The sequence below is a fragment of the Ostrinia furnacalis genome, unplaced genomic scaffold (genome assembly GCF_004193835.3).
Source record: "Ostrinia furnacalis isolate ACB-3 unplaced genomic scaffold, ASM419383v2 OfSCF1055, whole genome shotgun sequence".
Classification (NCBI taxonomy): Eukaryota; Metazoa; Arthropoda; class Insecta; order Lepidoptera; family Crambidae; genus Ostrinia; species Ostrinia furnacalis.
In genome coordinates this window covers 1-5,696 of record NW_021131294.1, presented here as the reverse complement: position 1 = coordinate 5,696, position 5,696 = coordinate 1, and the positions used below count along the sequence as shown (strand labels likewise).

Here is a 5,696-nt window from a genome sequence, read left to right as displayed (position 1 = left end):
GAAATCTATTAAGGTTTTATTTACATTCAAGGATTTAAGAAAGTTATTATGTAGCCAGATCTTAAAATAATTGTTTTTAAGGCACAAATATTTTTTAACTCTACTAATTAATTCAATAACATATTGTAATAAGTAAAATTCGAAAGTAACTGTATGATTTTGTATTTCTCGCCTTAACTAGCTAAACTAATATCATGAGATTTACACTCTTAATATCAAGAATAATTATAGAAAAGGCTACTTTTTTCTCAGGAAATTGCACAGTTACCTCGGAATGTGCGATACCAATTTTGTGACCCGAGCGGGCAATCGCTAGTTCAAATTTTACACGAAGCCTCATATAATATTTTGTAGCGATTCTTTATTGGGTTTCAAATTGACTAAAATGCGACGTTGCCAAACGAGCGCTACGGGTGCGGGTAAGCAGGTAATAAGCAATACTCAATCCTAAACGCTTTACATAGAGCTTGGTTTGCTAGGGCAAACATCTACAGTGGTGCGCCGACGCTGCTTCGACCCGAAACATGAATGAACGGGGGCGGAGCATAATCGAGCGTGTGTGTGCAAACAATTTAGGCCCTTAAGGTGTCAAGGCGTCCGAGTCCCCGATAGTACAGACAAAAAAAATTATCGCTTTTGAAGAGATTAGACAATAATTACAGTCAATTATTGGTGTACTTATGAGGTTTACTTATGATACCGCGAATGGCCCAAAAAGTAGATTCCAAAATAAATATGTAGCATCATTTGTGATCTGTACCGTCACTCAACATGCACTACGCACGTCATAGTATTTATGGCTGGCTATGCGCCATACCTGTGTTATCCTCTAGACGTGGAGGCAGGACGTTTGTCTCCACCTACGGAAATGAATGCAGGCTTTGCTAGCAGCCGGGAGGCCCCGCGGCAATGTGCACTCAGTGCGAGTTAGCTTTGTTCTTCAAAAATGTATCCTGTGATGCCGTACTGCATCTGTATATTCTGTGCAGTGGTTATGGACTACACGCACGTGAAGTGGGCCAATCGAGAGACTAAGCTCTCGTATTCACAAACGACGGTAGCGTGAAGCAGCAAATCGAACGCGCAGCTTTGAATAGAGCTCTGTGATTGGTTCATATCAACCTGTGCGTCCACGCGCACTGTGAGACCTCATAGTAAAGTTTGTGAATACAGGCATGTGGGGTTTTGATAGCTCTGATAAATTATGGATTAATAATATGATAACAGCTTGATTGTCTACGCGATCTTAGTAGATCTCAGCGCCACAGCCTATGGCAGTGCCCAAGCAGGAAGATTGCGTGACTGACGCATTTCCTTCGCGGAAAAGACAACCAGGCCTTTGGTGGGTAGTGGCATGGAGTAGTTAGCAACATGCATGCGATCAATGAGAAAGACTACGGCATGAGGCCTTGCAGTCTTTGGTCTTAGTAACGCATCATTAGACCTTGATATTATTCAAAGGATCTTTTGGTCAGTTACCATGACGCATTAAATTTTGATAATTTGTCTCAAAACGAGACTGTCTTGAAACGAAATAAGTAATTGGAAATCACGACAAATCTTGTTACCACAAATAATGTCCGTGATGACCCGATATAGTGGTTAAAGGAGATAGTAATTAATATGGTTGGGGGAGTCACAAATGTAACCCAGGTTAAGTGATTTGATATTAAGAAAAATAATTAAAAGAAACGAATAGCTGGCGAGGTATTATGGTATCAAAATGTTTACAATGATTCCGTTTCAAAAGTTAAAATAACACTTGTTTTCGCAAACAACTTTTTGATAACGTAAACTTAAAACTATCTCATTTATGTAGGCACATAATACTTTAAAAAATATATTTTGACTAACTCATACGTAAGAAAACTCCAGTTTATAGTCCAAGACATAGTACAATATGTAATGTACTTTGTCTTGGTTTATAAAACAGTTTTGTATTTCTTCAGTTCAAAAGAAAAATATCTAGCACGGAAGACGCAAATCAAATTACAAGTTGACTAAAATAGTATTAGAGGGAATGGAAGGGAACAAAAAAAGAAGACGCTTGTCCTCTTTGAGCGTAATCACAAAAACACTCAACAGAGGGCTGTCTTGCAATGAGGGATGGATGCTAGGGATGGATGCTAGGAGGGGTAAAATAAATCAATAGGTGAAAGGTATGCATGTATGCCGATCGTATTGAGTTTGTGTTTAGTCTACAGCGCCCGATCCACTAAGGCGGGAGCCCCACAGTCCAGACTACTGGAGCCCGGACTGGCCTGTGAGACCACAGACAGGACTGCGGCCGCTAGGGCCGTAGGGCTCCACGTGGACCAGAGCGCCTGCTCGAGGCGCGGCGGGGCAGTGCTCCCGCGCCGCATGAGTCATGGCCGGCCGTGCAGTAACACTGAGTGTATGTGCAATGTACTAAGAATATGAGGAGTGTACTGTTGCTTCTGTAGAGAGTAGTCAATAGGTGGAATGCGGGTGGGTTACAGGATTGACTAAGTTTTTAACTACACGCGAATGAAATTACCGACAGCGATAAATTGTTAAAAACCCACTAACATGTTAACGCATTGCATGTAACATGGTAGCGGAGCTGACCAGATACCCTGCCAAGCTAAACGCAGGCTATAAATACCTTTTTAGTGTTATCCTTATGCCAAATGCTGTACGCTGTCACGCCACGCCTACGATGCACTGCCACGCCGACGAAGCTCTGCCACGCCACGCCCACGATGCTCTGCCACGCCACGCCAAAGGTGCTCTGCTCCGCCGTCGGCTCCACGGCCACGCGAGCCGGAGCCAGCTGAAGTGTTATTACAACAAGCAGTTAAAATTCTATTTAAATCCATAACACGAGAAAAATAGCCATATGAAAACAACGGATTTGATGTCAAATAACCTTAATTTAAGTTTTATACCTAACCTTTCACTCCACCAAAGACGTGGTTTTCTAATTCCTGTACGCATGTTTGTCGCGCAGGCAGAAAACACCATCGCGAATGCAAATTACATTTGACATTCATAAAAGCTTCTCATTTGGGTAAAGTCATAATAAATAGATACACATTAATAAATTATTATATTATATTATGTATAATGTTATATTTATTAATAAATAAATAAAATCATTGGCATCAAATGTGAGAATATAGCTGGGGCATGACCTGAATATAATACCTGAAATTAATAACAAATTTTGAGTTAAAATATTCATAAATACATAGGAATAACACGCGGGAATGTTCGTAGGAGAGGGATTTGAGGATACATTACATAATAAACAACATAAGGCATGGAAATTGTGGGAGAGTAAAAGGACAAGTGTTGGAAGGAATGATATGAATGGCTACAAATTTTATAAATGAAAATATATTATTTAAATAATTCATTATACATTAAACGTATCCATATTGTATGAAACACACATAATGATGTTATTTGTCACCTTCTATAATATTTATGAGTAAAATATGTAATTTTGCTTATTCAGTTGATATTGGTTGCATAATAATGAGCACTATGTAGTAAGGTAAGTATATAAATGCCACTTACCAAATCAATGGCTAGTGCAGGCAGGACACTGCGATTGGGCGCGACTTGCAGGGCCGACTGCAAACAAAAACACGGTTATTTATTTATTCATTGAGGATTCATACAGAGATAGTTACTACATACATAAATACATACTAAAAGTCTAAATTTAGAGGATTCCATATTAACTTGCATTGAGTGAAAGTTGAAGCTGAATTCCTTCCTCAATTTAATCATTACTTAAGTGTAAGTATTTAAATGAAAATATCCTTTCTGGTCCTTCATGGGGCAGCCTTTGAGTCTGGAGTGGAGGCCGCGTACCGAAAAACGCAGCGTGGGACGTCCACCCACAAGGTGGACCGACGACCTGAAGGTAGCAGGAAGGCGCTGGACGCAGGCCGCTACTAAGGCCCAGAACAGACGGTGAAACGCAACTGCAACTGCTAGTTACTTTTGATTTGCATCTAAGTTTCTGCCATAGCGCCCGTTGAGATACCACACATGACGCGACCAGTTTGAAACCTTCAGTTTCATTCATCAGAATCATCAGAAAGTTGCAGTTTCGTTTCACCGTCTGTTCTGGGCCTAACCGGGCAATATGGAAAGCATTGGGTGAGGCCTATGTTCAGTAGTGGACGTCTTGTGGCCGAGATGATGATGAAAAATAGTAAAATTTTGTCTAAAATGAGCCTAACAAAGGAATAAAGTAACAAGCAATCACTAGTTTTTGTGTGCTAATAACAGTCATCCATTCATCCTCACAAAATTTTGCAGTTACATATAATATTAGTAGAAGAATAGGTTAGGAAATGGATAATCAACTTGCCTCTCGTAGTTGTCTGCAGCTTGAAGCGGGCGGACGCTCAGGGTCGAGCTCGGAGCTCAGGCACGAAGCTCGCAGCTCAGGCTCGGAGCTCGTGGCTCAGGCACGAAGCTCGCAGCTCTCGCGTAGGTCGACTCAGCCCGGTGCGGCGAGCTCACGTGACATGAGCTGAAGACGACGAAACATGTTGCAGTGGAGATTAAGCATTCGGCAATGATAGGGGGCAATACAAGGGGGTGGAAAGTTATTGATTGAGTGTATGTATCTAAGAGACTAAATAAAGAGCTCATACTAGACTAACTAAATTAACTAATGGTTAAAGAGAAAATTCTAAAATGGTTCAACTTAACTGAAATGTCTACTTTAGATTCGGATGAGTAAACAGTTACACCAATATTACTCAATTAATACTAAATTACACAAAATAACTGTTTTCAATGGTTCATAATGATGAATAAACAACTTACCTTTAAATTTTCTGCAGTTTAAAGCGGGCGAAGCTCAGGCTCGGAGCGCGAAGCTCAGGCTAAGAGCTCGTAGCTCAGGCACGAAGCTCAGGCTCAGAGCTCGCAGCTCAGGCCTGACGCTCGCAAGCAGGCGCGGCGAGCTCGTCACTGAGCCGACGAAGACGAAACATGTTACATGTACATTAGGTTTTAAGTACCTGTAAAGATAGTGATAATGTGTGTGGAAATAAATAAATAAATAAATAAATGTTGCAGTGGAGTATAGTATACGGCAATGATAGGGCAATACAAGGGGGTGAAGTTATGAGTGTATCTATGAGACTGTAAGTAGAACTGATACTAGACTGACTAACTATGGTTAAAGATAAAATTACTATACTAATGATCAAACTTAACTGAAATATCTACTTTAGTCATGGATAAGTCAACAGTTACACCAATATTACTCAATTAATACTAAATTACATAAAATAACTGTTTTCTAAAGTTCATAATGATGAATAAACAAGTTACCTATCAACTTTTGTCTTGGATGAGTCAACAATTACAGCAATCAATCAAACAATTACATAAAATAATAACGTTTTCAATGGTTCATAATGATGAATAAACAACTTACCTTCTAATTTTCTGCAGTTTCAAGCAGGCGAAGCTCAGGCACGAAGCTCGTAGCTCAGGCACGAAGCTCAGGCTCGGAGCTCGTAGCTCAGGCGCGAAGCTCGTAGCTCAGGCACGAAGCTCGTAGCTCAGGCTCGGAGCTCGTAGCTCAGGCTCGGAGCTCGTAGCTCAGGCACGAAGCTCAGGCTCGGAGCTCGTAGCTCAGGCGCGAAGCTCGTAGCTCAGGCACGAAGCTCGTAGCTCAGGCTCGGAGCTCGTAGCTCAGG

General features: G+C 41.0%; 1 long non-coding RNA gene across 1 annotated transcript; it reads right to left on the bottom strand.

The window, feature by feature from the left end:
- Positions 1-4,372: 4,372 nt before the first annotated feature.
- Positions 4,373-5,509, bottom strand: LOC114350991 (uncharacterized). The gene is made up of 3 exons (XR_003655751.1): positions 5,432-5,509; positions 4,813-4,959; positions 4,373-4,513 (listed from the first exon to the last, which is right to left on the bottom strand). It is a non-coding gene; the product is annotated as an uncharacterized LOC114350991 (long non-coding RNA).
- Between the last annotated feature and the right edge of the window lie 187 nt (positions 5,510-5,696).